A 19,251-nucleotide genomic window follows, 5' to 3' on the forward strand; every position below is an offset into this window, starting at 1 on the left:
ACCCATAGGAATCTCCCAATGGTTCAGGATCGACCCAAAACCCCTGTGGGTCAGATATAACCGCCCGTTTTGAGATGGGATGTTGTAGAAGGAGCGCTGGAAATCAAGTCGGAGGAAAGAAAAAGAAGCATGCCAAGAGGAAGAGACCAAGCTATATAGCAGCGATAGAAGACGACACCATATTAAATGGGTTCACCAGATAATCACGCAGCAATAAATGACTTATCCCAGAGGACCACACCACATTAAAGACAGCATGGCGGAAGGAGTTTTAGGACGATTTCCCCTTCTCTTAGGTCGCAGGGCATGGCCATCTAACTCTTCAGGCCAAGTAAAAAATGCCCCTTCGACCACCAGGTAAAGGGATCAAATTCTATGGCTAAATATATATATTGATGCTCATTGTTTCCTTAATTTTCCCACTACTTGGTAAATCTAAGCTAACTTAGGCATCGAAGGTTACCCGGGCCACCTTTCTGATCCTCTCTCAGTCATCACATGATTTGGAGACAGAAGACCCGAACTGCTAAGGACCTAGCCCAAAGGTATACAAAACATGTCGTTAATAGAAAGGAATCCACAGATTCCTTTCAGTTTTAGCAATGGCTAAGTGGACTTGATTGAGCTGAATTATTGCATATTTATATATATTTAGAACTAATATATTTTAATTATGTCATTACATTATTATTGGTTTTAGATGAAAAAAGTTTTAAAAACCATAAATCTGAGTTCTGATTTAAGTTGGTTAATATTATGGTTTATGCTTAATTTTATAACTTATGATTAATTAGGCAATATTTTTTATATATACAACACAATTTTGATATTCTATTCTTTTTTTTTGTTTTATTTATTTTTTCCTATTTCCATTTTTTTAAGGTCCAAGGAATATAAAGATTAGAAATGAGAAAAGTCAAAAAGGCATAAAGGCATACTGTACATGGCATTATTCTCAAAACTAAGGATGCATTTCGGCTTGGTATGAGATAAGCTTGCTTTATGAGGGACCCATAATGTTAGCCTTTTGGTTTGGAGAAAGTCATGGACGCAGCACATTTCAGCATTTTGAAAATAAAATCCAAGAGACTTTTACACAACACGGGCCAGCTTCCCTTTAGAGTTTCCATTTTGGACGAAAAGTTTTGATGTTTTTGGACGTAAAGGGGATTCACTACGAAAACACGGTGATAGAATGCAGAAAGTTTCTTTTCGGATGAAACATATAGCAGTGCCGCTTGAGGAACTCCTTGGGGTCCCCACTACCCAACATCCTACATTACTTGTTGCCTTAATCTCTATTCATCTGACCTACTCTTTCCATTTCCTACTTTTTATTTAATTTCAGTTTGAAGTTTATGGTATATTCTTTAAATTTTTTACTTAGAAGTTTGGATATTTTATTTGTTATTTATTTTACTTAATGCTAGTTATTTTTCTTACTTCTTTAAACTTCCATTAAATAGGTGTTACAATTGTTATGGATTGATTTTGAGAATTTATTATTTGAATACAAAGATTAATTCCAGAATCTTGATTTTAGGGCTTTTCAGTTTTCAGTTTGTATTTTGTCAATTATTTTCTAATCTAGCTTAATTCTTGGCTTAGTTTTATTAATCTCTTAGTTCCATTGCATTTTAGATTAATTAAAGGTTAATTAGGAGTTAAATAATTTCAGTTTTAGTATTTAATTTTTAGATTAATTAAGATTATTTAGCTTAATTGGTTTCTTAATTGTTAATTTCAATTATTAGTTTTTCACATTCCATTTTGACACTCAAATATTCAAAAGCATGAATTTAGTCCATGACTAGTGCCATTTTCATTTCCGTTACACTCATCCACTCATTGCACATATCATCACCCCTTTGATTTTCGATCACTTTGTGAATATTTTTACTTTTACAAGAGTTTGATTTTAAACAACTTTCTCTAAGAAGATGATATAGAAATTTTATTCATAATTATTACACAGCATCTTCCTGCACTTGTGATAGTTTTTGTACTACTCATTTTTGAGTGAGTTACAACTCATCCATTGTTGAGCTCGACCCAGAGAAATCCGTTCAAACGTCGATTTAACATTGAACGAATCGTTCGATCTGTTTATTTGACCGTTTGAACAAAAAGTATACCATTCGAACAATAAATTTAATTTCGAATAGATAGCAATACTAGTTTGAACGTGTAATTAACCGTTTGAATGTACAAAGCATATTTTATTTTACTTTTATAGAGGAAAATAGATAATGTAACATAGTGTGTATTTTTAAGGTGCCTTAATTTGGTTGTTTCTTAAAGCAATCTGAGTACTGTTTATGATGTTATTATTATTTAATGAAAAGCTAATAACATTATCATCAAGCAGAGGTCAATTTTATCACCAAATTAACGTCCTCACGAGAATTCTTCATAATAATATATGTATGAAACAATGTATAATATGCAACATACATGGCCAGCTGGGACGTCTGCGCGCGGCCAAACAAAAAAATTTATAATGGTAATCGTAAGATTTTTTGATGCATTAATGGTGGAATGAAAATAATAATAATATTTTTATAACTTATTTTAAATCAAAATTAAATATACATACATATATATATATATATATATATATATATGTGACGTTAATAAATATTAAAGTATTTTTTATCAAAATTATCCGTAGCCACCATTTAATATTTAAAATAGAGTTGTAAAAAAGAAAAATGTTGTTAATTTATTTAATGAATCATATGGATAGTGAGATTAGATAGATGATATGTAAATAGTAATGAAATGATTTGTAAACAATAGTAAAATAGTTTGAGATATGTGAGAAATTTTTTTTGTAGTCCTTCCTTTGAAACTGTATGTGCAAGTCCTTTATTAAATGAGAAAAAAATATCATTTTAGGAGGAATATTTTTTAATTTTAAATAGTTTTAAAGATAAAATTACCTAGGCCTGCATTACAATCCCCAAATAGGGACTGTACATAGCATTACTCATTTTTTAATAATATTTTTATTTTGAGATTTGAAAATTTTGGATTATTTTTTATATTTTGTTTAGAAGTTTGAAAAGGTTGTAATAATTAAGTAATGATTAGATTAAAAGATTAAATATTTAAAATTAAAAAATATTTAAGTTTATGATATTTAGATATTAAAATGAGATGAATTGGAATGAATTTGCTATCTATTTAGGCTATCCCGAGAGAGACAAGTTTTACGAGTGCCGGTAAGTAGTTTGATTGTAAGAGCCTACATCCGGACTTGACGCTATATTTTTATTACTACAAATGAGTTGAATACAGAGCATGCATGTCCCTATCTATTAAAAAAAGGTAAAAATCAATAAAATAATTAAGATAAATATAATTAAATTATATAACTTATATCCTTAATAATTAACTTAAATTATTGATTTGCTTTTATCGTTATAGGGATGTATTCCACTACATAAACCAAATGTGATCAAAGGCCTAAAACAAAACTAATCAATAATTATACATGTATTGTTAATGTATGTCAAATGACCAAAAGTCAATATGCCTAAACACTATCCCCCACCTCCTCGCTGTCTCTCTCCATCTCTCGGATCATCTTTCTAACCCACCTCCTTTCCAAAGTTTCAATATTCCAAATTGATGGCTTCCTCCTCCTCCTCCTTTCTCCTTCCCCCCTCTCCTTCCCTCCTTTTTCCATCCTTTTCTGTCTTCCTTCCCCCTTCTCCTTCCCTCTTCTCTCCATCCCTTCTTCCCTCATCTTCTCCCTCCCTCATTCCCTCCTCTTCTCCCTCTCATTCCCTTATTTCTCTTATTTTCTTAATTTATTTTGTTTCCTCAAGGCTGAAAAGACAGATTTATAGTCCTCAAGATCATCGAATGCTTCCTAGGCTAATCATTAGGAAGATAGTGACAGATCACCAAATCACTCCTTCCAACAGCTTCTCCTGCCATTAGATCGTTCAAATTTGACTGTTATGGCTGGTTTCTAGGTCTACAAAAGTAGTTCTAAACTATATTAAAACATGTGGCATCAACAAGTGTGGATCTACAATTTTGCAGTTCACCGGAGGCTTCCTAGGCCGATTGTTGGAAAGATAGTAATGAATCACCAGATCACCCCTTCTGGCAGCTTCTACTGCCATTAAATCGTTCAGATATGACTTTTATGACTATTTTGGAAGTCTAACGGAGTACATTTAAACTATAATTCATCATTTTCACATCTATCTTTATGTTTTATTATTATTTCCTTCTGTCTAATTAAAATATAAAAAAGAGTTCGTCTCTAGGACATTTTTTCTATAGAATTATAGTCCTCTCCTCCTTTGCAAGGTGGGATATGAGTCTCTATTTTAGACAAAGTGTGATGACCCCTTTTATACAAATTGGTTTTAATTTATTTGATATTGTGTTTAATTTATTTAGTCATTTTACGGTTTTTAATATCGTTTTCGGCGGATCTGTTTTTGGTTTCCGGAGTGAGGATTGGACCTCATTTCTTTTCTTTTCTCTTTTTCTTTTTCCCTTTTTCCTTTTCTTTTTCTTCTTTTCTTTTTTTTTCCTTTCTTTTTCTTCTTCTTTCTTCCCCGTTTCCTCCCTCCCGCGTGCTGCCCCTTCTTTTTCCCCTTACCGTCGCTGCCACTTCGGCCGCCCATTGCGCCGCCGTTCGGTGGCTGTGTTGTACACCACCCCCACCATTCTCTTTCCCTCCCACCAGAGTTCATCCCCACCAATTTTCAGATCCATCGGACCAGCCGTTAGCCGTCACGAGCCCCTGGAAGTCACTGCACCTACTCTGTTTTTCCCCCTGTTGCCGGTTGCTTTCGCAGCCCAGAACCGCCGCTCACCGGCGGCGTGGCCTACACCACCCACCCAGTTTTCTTCCCCTCTCACCAGTGAACATCTCCACCAAGTTTCACCTCCATCCGAGCCACCGTTAGCCACCACGAGCTCCTCAAAGCCATACGGTTTTTCACCGATTCTGGCACCGTCGTACCACCTCCGGCCACCATCTCTTCACAGCTTCTTCCCCTACCTCTTGCCGACCTAAACCACCCATTTCCGGCCTCGATTTGTTGCCGGAGCAGCTCCCACGAGCTCAACTCCATTCAGCCCCTTTTTGGCCTTCGACCGCCATTTCCACCACCACCCACGGCCAAAACTCGTTTTCTTTAGTTTCATAAATATCTCAAGACCTTTCCTTATCAATTTCGTGCCTTGGTTTGTTCCTGTTCAAAAGTGGGTAATTTATTACCCATGGCAACAGTGTAAATTACACTGTTACGCTGCTTTTCCTCCGCCGTTTGCAAAGCCGCGAGCTTTCAAAAAGTACCATATAGCTCTGTAAGTATTTTCCAAACCCTACTTTTAGATTTAAATATATTTTGTTCATACAATAAATATTTATCTATTGGTTGGCTGATTCCGGACTGAGTCCGAGGAGTTCGGGGGTCGGATGGATGGAGGACGGAGTTGCTTGATTTATTGATTTATGGTTAGTTGACCGTTTTGTGCATTGAAATCGCATTTACATGGTGCATGCACGTGCATTTTATTTAATTTGAGAAAATCCTGTTTTATTGGCGTAAGTTGATTTTCAGGTGCGTGTGTATCACGATCCCAAGCCGGGATGAGATTTTATTCCGGTGGAGCTCCTCTGGTCACTCGGGAGCGTAATAAACTGAGTGACGTCCCCTGAGTTGTCACTAGGCGACGACGGGAGCGGGGGCTAGAGGATGCTTGGCTACGAACGCGCCGGGCGCGGAACCGAGCATCGCTCTACGCACTGACTCTGTGGCCCTTCGCTGGCGAGGGCTAGAGGATGCTTGGCTATGAACGCGCAGGACGCAGAACTGGGCATCACTCATTTAGGTGTCACATGCGTGGTCGTTACCTGCGGTGTGACACTGGAGTCAGGGTGTGCGGATGACCCCTAGGGGAGGTCATGGTGCATACAGATTAATTGGTTAACAGATTGAGTTTGATATGGGCCAAATGTGACTTTTGGCGTGATATTTGGAAAGGATTTGTTTTTGGGCCAAATGGGATTTTTGGCGTGTGTGGAAAAATATGATTTTATGGGTTTTGTGCATTGGCTTCATGCATATTGTTTGAATTTTATATGTTTTTATCTGGTAGTGTTTGGATTTTACTTACCTGTGGCACCATTTTTGGTACCGTAGATTTTGGTACAGAGTTCGAGGAAGAGGAGGAGGCCGAGCCCGAGGATGCGGCTCTGCCGGGGTGCTGAAGTTAAAGTTTAAGCTTTGTTGTTTGGTTTAAAAACAATATTTGTGCTTTGTAATATTTTATCATATATGTTTTGAACAGTTTTGTATTTAACAAGAAAAATTCTGGTACTTAGTTATGACTTTCTTTATCCGCTGCGTATTTCTTTTTGCACATTTGTTGCTTTTACACACACTTGACACTCGTCGATAGGGTGGTGACCCTTGTTATCATCATCCGGACGTCTCGATTTCCCCGTGTCCGTGCGTGGGGACTTGGGGGCGTCACACAAAGTGTTGTCTCTTAGATGGTTTTTCTATAGAGAGGTAACACAGTAGTTGGCTTGTGATCTGAGAATTCCCTGTATGTATCAGGTCATGGATATATTTTTCTCTGATGATTGAATGAAGTGTGTTTCACATAATAATAATAAATAATATATAATAAAAAAAAAGAGAGAATAGTCAATTTGCCCACCAAGATATATTGAAATGTTGATCGTTTCGGGCCAGTCAGTGGATACTCATGCAAAGGTGTATATAGAGATTGATCAAATGAAACCACATCAGTTTTGGGGATTGCTTTTATGTAATTCATTTGTGATTGTAGCTCTCCTCTTGTACAACCCAACACAATAATTATAAGATCGAGATATTAATAATTTTTATTGGGTCTAAATTATATTTAATGGGTCATATTGAATAAACCCACAAGCAATAAATTATTACGGTCAATTAGAAGTTTTAATTAAGCTCAATAACTTAGTTAAATCCCATTTATTATTTATTGAATGAGTTAGGCTCCTTTTAGAATTTGAAAGATCAACCTTTAGAAATTTACTTCAGTTTAAAATCATAACTGATTGAAGTCTCATATACAGTCTCAGTCACTGCCAATCTTACATTGAATGAACTAATATATCATGTTTTTAAATTCAAACTTTCTTCTTGAATGATCATGACCGAGTCTAACTCAAGCTCGCCTGCATCCTATTCCAACAAGGATATAACTCTACAAGTCATCTTCGCATTAAAACTCTTTAAACTGAGTCCAACTCAAACTAATCGTCACCCTCTCCCAAATATCTCTATAAATATCTCCATTCCCCATGTAATTAGGAGAAAAAACAAAACCATAAACCTCCTAGCTGAGCACCGTACTCGATTTTGTGCCAAAAATTTTAGGAAGTAACACTACAAGGTAATTAGCTTGATCATAAATTAGAATAGCATACCTTAGCTAGTTATATATATTGTAAGATAAGCTTATAATAGTTAATTAGATGACCATTTAGATGCATGGTACCAATGCAGTTTTAGGTTAGACATGTAAGCCACGAACTCAAGCGCCGTCTACCATAATACGCTAGAGTACTACACAATCGGCTTCCTTTGTTGCAGTAGGGAAAGTTAGTACATAACCTTGCATACAGAGTTAAGTGTGTTGGCCAACCAAACAAGTCAATCAATTCAGATAAATCTGTCATGCATAGCATAAACATCAATATGATCAATCATGATTTTAAGTTCTTAGCATGATTTTTAGTTCTCAGCATGTTTTAGTTTGTTTTTATGTATTTAAACCACCCCAAGTCATAATATTTATAAAGCTAGAGTTGCAGCATGAGACTCGGGCCAGGGAGGCGTAACAGTGGCCTAAATCATATACATAGATTTTTTAAGTTATGATATTTTTTATGGCATAGATTCTGAGAAATTTTAATAAATACTTGCGCGCACTCTCATTTATGATTTCAGTATTTAATTCAAAACGACTTTATTTATTATACAGAATCTTTATACTTAGCACTTCCTTTAAAACAAAATAAAATATTTTTAAGTTAAGGTTCAATAATAGCACTCTAGCTCGCAAGAATTTTTAAAAGTGATATTATTATTATTATTATTGAGAAGCGAGGTGGTTCACCTCTTCTTTTAATCCTCCTCATGGAAAGTTATTTTTCCAAATTATTAATGGAACGTGAGACCTGCAACCCACCATTATGCAGTATTGGATACTAAAATAAAGAATAATTCCGTGAATTAATATAAAATATATTTTTCTCCATTTTTACCTTGAAGAGTCAAACATTAGATCCCCATAAAAAACATTTCAAAGCATTGGAGGAGGTCCCAACTTCAAACGTCAGAGTTTACTTCAGCCTTTTCCTAACCACTCTCCAACATTTTTTTCTGCTTTTGGGTCATCTATTGCATATTGTCATGGGGACGATAGTTTGCAGGGCAGGAGGTCTTACTTCAAACTTCAGCATATACGTATCTTCAACAACTTGTCACTTGGTTTTCTTCATATGCCTGCAATAACTCATTCTCAGATGACTCAAGGACAAGAGGAAGCAACATCAATAAACATAGAAGCAAGATTATTGACAATGGAATAATTGGTGGGAAAGCTGACTACTGTGGCGGTGACCCTCTAAAGAGAGAATGAGACTCTCAAATGAACAACTAAGGAGCTAGGAAATAACGCAGGACCCAACAATAGTGAGCATGTTGGGTCCAGAAACAATGGAGGGGAAGGTGACGCAGAGGAGAAGATGCAGAATATGCAATACGAGCTGCATAACCTCAAAAAAAAAAAAAAACAAGGAAATGGTGAGAAAGATGGATACCTCATCATCTATGGATCAACTACTCACTAGCATGGGCCTACCCTATAGCGGGGACGTGATGGTTGTGCCCTTACCACCAAATTTCAAGTCCCCCTCATGGAGATGTATGATGGGTCTAAATACCCTCTCAAGCACCGGAAAACCTTGAGGGCTAATATAAACCTGCACAGTTTCCCATGGGAGGTGGGAGCCTTCCCACTAACTTTAAAGGGTTGGTGAAGGTGTAGTTTGGGTCCTTGACACCTGGGTCCATAGACAATTTTAGAGAACTAGCCCGTCTATTTCTTACGTAGTTTATGGCAAGCATGAGCATACCTCTTCACTATCAAACAAGAAGGATGAGAGCCTGAAGGGGTACTTGTCCAAATTTAACAATGAGCGTATGACGATGGATGACCAGGATGAGAAGATAACTATGGCAGTGCTCCTAAGAAGAGTATGGCCCCAATCCCAATTCATGGTGGAGCTAGCAAGGAGGACATCCAGTACACTATGGGAGTTCAAGGATCAATCTGAAAACTTCATCAACGCCAAAGACACACTTTGTGCCATAATCGAGCTGACGAGGAATGAGCTAGAGTGGGCAGACAAGAAAGGGAAGGCCCCAACCAAGGACAAAGCTAGAGAAAATGCGGAAAGAGGACCACACAACGAGAGGAGGGAAGAAGCCCCCAGGAAGGGCTTGGGCCTGCGATTTGACCAGTCAGCGCACTCCATCCAAAACGATGACTAGTAGCCCGCCCAGGACAACGGCTACAAGAATAGCAACTGTCGTTATCGCACCTACCACCAATCCCCCACCCATAATACTCAAGATTTCCTTTCCTTGAAAAGGGGAAGTGATTAGGTAGATCAGCCAAGGCAGAGGTATCCTCTCACCCCTGGCTAGAGCAGGTATGGAGAAGGAGATCCCTGGAGGGAAGTGCCTAGATTGAAACCAAGTTGAGGATGGAAGAAAGCCCGGGGTGAAGGGAGGCAGAGCAAAGGCCCCCACGTGGCCACCCCCAGTCACCAAAACAAGAGGGACCCCCAATGGGGGAAAATAAGACCATCGCAGGGGGGGTTTGTCGTAGAGGCACAACCTCATCCAGACGAAAGGCACATGCCTAGGAGGCTAAATATTGAGGAGTGTACTCAACCAAGTACCACCCCGCCAAATACAAAAGAAGCGAGCAGGTCCCCATAATCTCCTTTGGACAAAGAAATGAGAAAGGCATCATTTATCTGCACGATGATGCCCTCTTGGTGATCATGTTGGTCACCAACTTCACTACGACAAGGATCCTTGTCGACAATAGCAGCTCAACAAATATCCTTTTCTAGGAAGCCTTCACCTCAATAGAGATAGATGATACCCAACTCTAACTGGTTCCCATGCCACTAAAGGGCATCTCTGAGGAGACGGTCCAACCAGTCAGGATGATTGCGCTATCTATCTTAGCAGGCAGTGCTTCCTGTACAGCCTTTGTCATGGTCTACTTCTTGGCGGTGAAGGCCCTATCGTCTTACAATGCCATAATTGGCCAACCCTTAACAACCTGAAAGCGATCACCTCCACCTACCACTTGAAGATGAAGTTCCCAACCTCTAAGGGAGTGGGGGCAATCCGAGGAGAACAAGTCCTGGTACGGGAGTGCTACTTCCTAGAACTAAAGCCCAAAGCTAGAGGAGTACATGCGGCCCTCCCTCTGGCCATTTAAGAAGATAGAGCCAGAGAGGGCCAGCGAAAGGGGTCAGATATGGGCCTTGCTTGAAGCCTCGGCCAGTCTTTGTCAATGACTCCCCATACCAAGCTATAGGAAGAGTAGGTGGTGCATATCAAAAACAAGCAAGAGGAACAAACCGCTACACTTTCAAAATGCTTCCTCGCAGGTGGAAGTTTTGTAATTTATAATTTACATTCCTGTATAAACTCTATTAATGAATGCGTGAGTTTTTTAGGGATAGAATGTGTATCTATTTACATTCCACCAACGTTATCTACACCAAACGTTATCACCAATAACATAAATCTTCATCGGTAAAATCTCTAAAAACAACTTACCTCCCCACCAGATACTAAAGGGATTAGTCATGCCTAAGTGCTACTTTATCCCTCCTGTGCCGGAGTGTGGGCCAGCCCTCGACTATCTGACAACTTACCTTCCTCATGAGCATCAATAGGCAGGAGTGGGTCAAGTTCCAAACTGACCCATAAGTTACCTTCTCTTAGGGCTCCAAAGGAAAAGATGAGCCTTAAGGCCATTTGGCCCCTCGGCCACCAGAAAACTTACCCCGCCTTCCACCACAACGAAGAGTGGAATCAGCACCAACCTGAACCTCACTTACCTTCCCTGTGATGCGAATGACTGGAAGCATATACAATCCTAAACTGCTCAAACAACTTACCTCCATGCGAGGGTCAATAGGCAAGTCCAGCCCCCTCGACGACCCAGCCACCACCCACGGAGGAGAGCGGGCCAATCCTCTCAACTGCTCAAATGAATAAGCTCGTCCCCATAATGGCGGAGTGCGAACCGGCTACTTAGCTATTTGGCATCTACTTTCCCATGGGGTACCAAAGGGATGGGTGTAACACTTAACGATAATTTATCCCTTCCACGACAAGGTACAGGCTAACACTTAGCTACTTGACAACTTACATTCCTCGTGGGCATTGACAAGTGGTAGGGTTTAGTCCCAAACTACCCAAACAACCTACCTCCCTATGAGCTCGATAGGCAGCCCTACCTCCACATGGAGGAGAGTGAGTCCAACCTCTCAACTGCCCAATTGAGATACCCTGACCTCCGCCAAGATGAGGAGTAGAATCAACACCAACCTAACCCTTACTTACATTCCCAACAATACCAACGGATGGGAATGAGTCCAGTCACAAATTACCTAAACAACCAACCTCCCCATGAGGAACAATAGGCAAGGCCAGGCCCCATGGCTACTTGACCTCCCCACAGAGGAGAGTGGGTCCAGCCTCTTGGTTGCCCAAACAACTTATCCCGTTCTCCATGGAGGCAAAGTGTGGACTAACTTCTCAGCTATCTGATAGATTACCTCCCCAGAAGACCAAAGGGGAGGGCTTAATCTGAGGCATTGAGGCATCCCTACCCCTCTCTTGGTGGAGTGTGGGTGTAGCCCTTCAATTGCAATCCCTACCCCTCCCTCGGCAGAGTGCAGGTAAAGTCTTTCAACTACCCGACACAACTATGGAACACCATCTCCCACAGCAGAACACTTCGAACCTTCGCCATGCTACAGCAAAATAGTTCAGGTTTGCAAATTTCAAAGGCTATTTACACTAACTGATTTGACTTTCTAGTTTGAACAAATGGCTCTTACTTACCTTCCCGTTGAGGACTAACAAGTTGCCCCTACCAGCCTCATGGCGAATTGTGGGTTTAGCTCCTGATTGCTTGACGCAGATTAGGGCAAATTCAACCCTAAAGCGCCGCCCAACCCCATTCCGAATGCAAGGTTCAACGAGGAAAATTCAGTCTAAACACACTGCTCGACCTTCACCAAAGATATAGTGTGAGTTCAGGGTTCAAGTACTGCTCGACCCCCAATGAAGGCTGAAAGCAAGTTGCTTGTCCTTCAGCTGCTCGGCGAAGGGAATTCTCACCACTAGTGAATTACCCATGAAGCCGATGGCGACATCTCTCAACTGACGCTCACTTGAAAGGGAAGGAAACGAGCTCTAAAATAGGGGGCCGACGAAGGGAGCCAAGTTCCATGTCTCTAAAATAGTGGTGATTAATTCTCACCACTAGTGAATTCTCACCACTAGTGAATTACATGGTGACGAGTGTTACAAAATAAAAAATATAAAAGCTATGAATGAGGGGCATCAAGGTATGCCTCAAGTGTGGCAAGATCGATTTCAAGAGTGTCAAGGTTTGCCTCGGCCCCATCAAGATCAGCCAGGAAGATCCTGTCTCGGCCCAAATTACAACCATGCTTAACAGCATCGGGGTTGGGATGGAATTCAGTGATGTCGAAGAACCTCAAGTGTGTCTCGAGCCAGGACATGGTCCTGCATTCTCTTGAGGCCTTAAATATACTCGTACACCCAAGTTTGATCAGGGATGAATACAGTCGACCTCAGTTATCCCTCTAAGTGGGGGACGACCTTATGGACCTAGGACAAGTCACTCCACAAGTCCTCAATGAAAACGCCCTGGGAGGCTATAATGCCACCCTTTTTTGGTTTTTCTCCAACTCCTTCAAAGCCTCTTCGGCCCTCCTCTTCTCCTTGTCGGTCGTGGCTTGAGCAATTGATAGTGAGTCCTCCCAGCCCTTCAAAGCATCTAAGAGGGACTGACGTTCTTCATCTAATTCCTTGCGCTGCTAAGCTAAGAGTCTTAGCAACCCCTTAACTCATTATTCCTCCTTTAAAGCTGGCCCAACGACTTTTCGAGGGCCATCAATTTGGTGATCAACTTGTCAACTGACTCTTTGGATGAGGTGGTCATCGTCGAGGCTGTTAAGACATCGTTATAAGCCAACTCGGCTTGTTTCTTCATCGAGGCCAGCTCAATCTTTAGCATCTTCCACCGCTAGCAAAGCTGTGCAATTCACTCCTAGCTCTATGAATGGGAGAGCTAGACAACCACCAAATCCATCTCCAATCGCACTTTCTCCTCCTTTTCCCCGCCCGTACATTGGAGGTGTAGCTGGGCCAAAGAGCAAAGAGCCTAGTTCTCTCCCTTCAAGTGCCTCTTGGCTGCTAACTATGAAGGCGGCCAATTGGGTTGCTCCCTATCGCCGACGAAAACAAACACCAAAAGTGTCAAAAATGAAGAAAAAAAAGGTAAACATAGATCAATGAGAGAAAATGAACCTCAAAGAAGAAGTCCATCAGGGACTTAATCACCCAATCTAGGGACTCTGCTAGAGCTTCCCCGGCATCATAACAGGTGGAAAAGGGGATGGTCTCCACTAAGCAATCCACAGGAGATGGCCGTGCGGCCACCCCGCACTCTCAGCTGGGCCCATGGCCTCCTTAATTGGGTCAAGGGTTGAAGAATGGGAAGGGCTCCAGTGGCGGATGGTTGCTCCTCTCTGAGAGTCAAGAACTCCCTTCCCTTGCCAGAAGCATGCGGACCTCCTTCCTCGGTCCTTGTCTCCATGGCCACCTCTGTCTCAATAGCTGGTTAGTCAGTGCTAGGCGATGGAGAGGCTAGAGTGACTAGCGGCTTGGCAGCATGGTCAAAGACTGTGGACAAATTTAGCTTGGCTTCACCCTCTAGAGCCCCTTCAGCCAACCACTCGACAGAGGTCGTCGTATGCTTAACGGCAGCAAAAGCAAGCAGAGACCCTCTCCAGAGGTTTGAGCATGAAGAGGCTTAGTTAAAGGCGCCCTATCCTTCTTTGGGTTGGGCCCTTCAGCGAGGTCTTTAGAAACCCCCTCAAGGACTTGGCCCTCGATTGCAGATTGAGCATTAGAAGGAGAATAGGGGATCATCTCCACCAAGGTCACCCGACGGGGAGCTTGTTCTAAGATGGCTCCATAGAAATGCAGCGAGAGCAAGTTAGTTGACCGGGACAACTCGCGCAAGCCCACAGGCGTGGCAGGAGCTATTCACGTGAAAATGTCTACAAGTGCACAGAATCATAACAAGTAGTAAAGTGTTTTAAAGAAAACAAATATTGAACCCACAAAGATTAATTATGCTATTGACTACTGAAATTTACTAAATTAATTACTATTTGGAAAACTAAAAGTTAAAGAATAGATTATCTAAATTAAACTAAAGAAAAGAACATTAAAATTATGATTGTAAACATTATAAGAATAGATCTAGTGCATTTGATTTCACCTAGAAAATCCCACATAATTTATTCTTTCTTATTATAAAATTCTAAATTTTCCAAGTTGATGATAAAAATCCCTTAACTATTCAATATCTTCTCTTGAATAACATTAACAATATCTACAACTAATAACTCCATATCTATACATGAATTTAACTAATTGAAGAATCATTAAGTTCTTTGAATTTAACTAATCACGGTAAAGTATCTCTACTTTCACTCAACTAATGGTGTTTAATCCTAGAGCTCTAATCACAAATCACCTCTCAGTCTCATTACGATTCAATAGATCAAACAATAACTAGCCAGAAAATTGCAAGCATTAAGAACAAGGAATAAACACTCAATCATGGAAAAATTGAAAATAAAATAACTTAGATTATAAATTGTGTGTCCAAAGCTAGACTACATCAAAGTTCTAGAAAATAAAATTAGTTCATAATGAAACTGAAAAGAAAAAGAATAAAACTAGTGTTCTTCATTGGAGTCGGTTGATGAAGCATGCGGCTCTTGCCTCTGCTCTTCAAATCTATCTCCTCAGAAAAATAAAGAATAAAAACTAAACTAAGAACTAGACTCCAAAAATTTGTCAAAAACTCAGACTCTCCAACTCCCTAATTCATCCCACAAGCCAAGATGAAACAACTGCTAAAGTAGCAAAAACAAAATCAGAACCTTATGGCTATAACTAGCTTAAAGATTTGGAAAATAGTTTCTAAAGATAAATATTAAGAAAAGAGAAAAAATATCCGATAAATAATGGGATTATCTAAAATGGAAGATTCAGTGATATTCTACTGGAATTGTGGAGCTCAGAAGGGTCCCATCAGGTAGATTGACATGCACAATAAATATAGATATTCTTCTCACCTCGTGACCGAGATGAAATACTCCTTGGCCCAGATGATAGACCCCTTTCTCGCCTTTGCTATGGGCTAGCTGTTGCCCACGATGTCATTTAGGTTGGTCATTTAAGGTAAACTTTTGTCACCCAAGCTAGTCGCCCTTGGGTCTCCTTGCCTACCAAGAGTAAAGACTATTTGCCTACCAAGTGGGAATTATTCCCTCCTTTGGGCAAGATAAATCTCTTTGCTACCCATGGGACAAGGCCTCTCTTCCAATCTTCTCCGATGTCTTCAAATCTCATTGCCTCTCGTCGATTTGGATCCGTAGTCTCTTCTTTTGTACCAAAATACTCTCATTTTGCACTAAATCTTCTCATTCCTTCAAATCCAAGAAAATAAAGAAAATTATAAAATAAAGTCAATAGAATTAAAGGAAAATTAACACTTTTTATAAATAAAAGAGTAATAAAAATCACATAAAAATCACACTTATCAAATACCCCCAAATTTAAGCTTTGCTCACCCTCGAGCAAAGAAAAAGAGAAAACAATTAAAACAAACATTGGTTTGATTCATAAAATTTATTGCCTCAAAGATTGCCTAAAGTTTATAATTCAAAGGAATCATTCAAGATCAATCAAGTCCAAAAGTTAATTCAAAACTCAATTATACCACTTATCCATCCTCACATTCAAGCATACCTATCATTCTCACTTCATCATTAGCTCCCCAATGGTTTTATACAAACAAGTAAATAAATAATGTATCTCTAAAAACTCCATAGGCTTGCTTTTCAAATCACTCTCGACTAATATAGAATAGAAACTATCACCAGGAATCAATTGATCTTTATTAACCATGTAATGTAAGGCGGTTGGTTACAAGGAAAAAGTAGGATTCAAACAAAGTAAGAGAACTTAAATTTGAACACCAATAGAACAAATAGAGTATTTTCACTTCTAGCACAAACATCTCTTCTCAATCATTGTGAATCTCTCCACATACCTCTCTTTATTGTATTTTCAAGGATCTCTCTTTACCCCTTTATTTGGCAAGTTGAGACCATACAAATTCACATAAAATTTCTCTAGGTATGCAAAACAATTAATGATCATTATAAGCATGCATTGAACATAGAAAATATCATATTAAGCATGATCAAGCAAAGACTTAACAAGTAGACTTATGCAATGAGAATTTTTCCTAAAAATTATAATCAATTTTAATCATATTCTTATCATAGACTTTTTATTCATCAAACCATACTTTTTTATTATTATTATTATTTTAAAATAAATAAAAATAAAATAAATTCCCTTCTCCAAAACTTAAATATCACATTGTCCTCAATGGAAAAGATGAAGAAAAACTAAAGAAGAGGATGCAAGAGACGATCCCCTGAATTTTTCTCTTTTCTTCCAATTGAATATTGTCCTTCAAGGTGCAGCAGTGTACTCCTTGGAGATCTCCTTGGCTTCTTCGTTCCTGTAAGATGAAAGCAAAAGAATAAGATTAATCAAAAATAAAACTTAAATAGAAAAATAGAAAATAGAAACTTGGGTTGCCTCCTAAAAGCACTTTATTTAAGGTATGTAGCTAGCATTATCCTCTCATCATTTATCACTGGAGAACTTGATGGAACACTTTTCCGGGTTAATGTCTCTATCCACATAGGGTTTTAATCTTTGTCCATTTACTTTAAATTTTCCTTTTTTCTCGCGAGAGACTTTAACTGCCTCATAGGGAATAACCTGGGTCACCACAAACAATCCTAACCACCGAGAGCGCAGCTTTCTTGGGAAGAGTCAAAGTCTTGAGTTAAAGAATAAAAAACTTTTGCCCGACTTTGAATCTGGTGACACAATTATAGATGCTAAAGTTAATTTCATTTTCAGAATTTCAAAAGCATGAAAGCTTTCATCTGAAGATTCAAATTGAGTGTCTATAATTAAACAATTGCAGAGAGGTTTAGTAATTTAGAAAAATATACATAATAAACCGACGGTAGAACCCAACGTGTCCCAAGAAACTTCTCACGCCCCTTACATTGGCTGGTGGTTGGAGTTTGTCGATCAATTTGCTCTATCAACTTCAATTCCCTTATAGGAAATTCGGTGGCCAAGCACTATCCCCTCGTCAACCATGAAGTGGCATTTTTTCTAATTCAAAACTAGATTAGTTTCCTCACATCTCTACAAAACTGAAGATAATTTAGGCAAACAATTGTCAAAAGAAAACCCAAAAACTGAAAAGTCGTCCATAAAGACTTCTAAAAGTTTTTCCACCATGTCCAAGAAGATGGACATCATGCGTCTTTGGAATGTGGCCAGCGCATTGCAAAGGCCAAAAGGCATCTGCCTATATGCAAATGTTCCATACGGATAAATGATAGTGATCTTCACTTGATCTTCAAGCGCAATGACTATTTGATTATAACCGGAACACCCATCTAGAAAATAGTAGTAAGCATGGCCTGCAAGTCTTTTTAGCATTTGATCAATAAAAGGTAATGGGAAATGGTCTTTTCGAGTTGCATCATTAAGTCTTTTGTAATCTATGCATACTCGCTATCTCATGATCATCCTTGTCAGTATAAGTTCATTGTTGTTATTCTTGATCACAATTATCCCACTTTCTTTGAGACAACTTATACCGAACTTACCCATGCGCTGTTCGAGATCAGATAGATAATCCCGGCATCTAACAACTTCAGAACTTCTTTATGCACCACTTCTTGCATGAATGGATTCAATCTCTTTTGGGTTTGGACGATCGGCTTAAAATCATCCTCCATTAAAATCTTGTGCATGCAAATTGAAGGACGAATTCCTTTGATGTTTGAGTCGATCCAACCCAAGGTCATCTTATGTTCCTACAAGACTCTCAACAGCTTCTCCTCCTCTACATTACTCAAGGAATTGTTAATAATAAGCGGAAAAATAGAGTCTTGGCCTAAGAAAGCGTACCTTAAATTTGATGGAAGCGGTTTAAGCTCAAGCTTGGGTGTTTCCTTAATTGGATATGTCTGCTGAGATGAATTTAACACTTTCACTTTCAATTTTATTGCAGGAGAAAAGGATGGTGTAGCTTCCAAATATCTCTCACACTCCCTAACTTCTTCATCTCTAGATTCAATAGACGTAGAGAGAGTAAGACATACCTTAAGTGATAGCTTTGGAAATTTAGCTCCATCATTCTCTTTATTCATGACCCAGTCTTGGTTGCTTATTTGAAAACAAGAATGTATCTTGGAAGGGAATTCCATAGATTTAAATACATCAAAAGTGACATGCTCCTTGCCGACCCTGAAAATGAGTTTCCCTTGCTAGCCATCAATTAAGGTTCTCCCCATCACAAGGAAAGGTCGGCCTAGTATCGAAGGGATCTCCTCGTCCTCCTCCATATCAAGCACAACGAAGTCGGCCGGGAAGAAAAACTTATCAACTTTTATTAGTACTTCCTCCATGAGTCCTCTCGGATATTTAATAGATCTATCTGCCAACTATAGAGAGATAGTGGTTGGCTTTACTTCTCCAACTATAGGAAATTCCTATTTTGATCAAGTTAGAGAAGACCATGGCATTACTCAATCTCTGGATTAAGTCATTTTTTCTTTTTCTTTTTTTTTTTTGAATAGGATACCTAATCCACTTTAAAATTTTATTCAAAGGTTTGTAATTAATTACTAGACAAGGAGTTGATCTTTCAATTTATGCATTTTTCTGAACATAAAAAACAGCA

The sequence above is a fragment of the Carya illinoinensis genome, chromosome 13 (assembly GCF_018687715.1).
Source record: "Carya illinoinensis cultivar Pawnee chromosome 13, C.illinoinensisPawnee_v1, whole genome shotgun sequence".
In the NCBI taxonomy this organism is placed as follows: domain Eukaryota; kingdom Viridiplantae; phylum Streptophyta; class Magnoliopsida; order Fagales; family Juglandaceae; genus Carya; species Carya illinoinensis.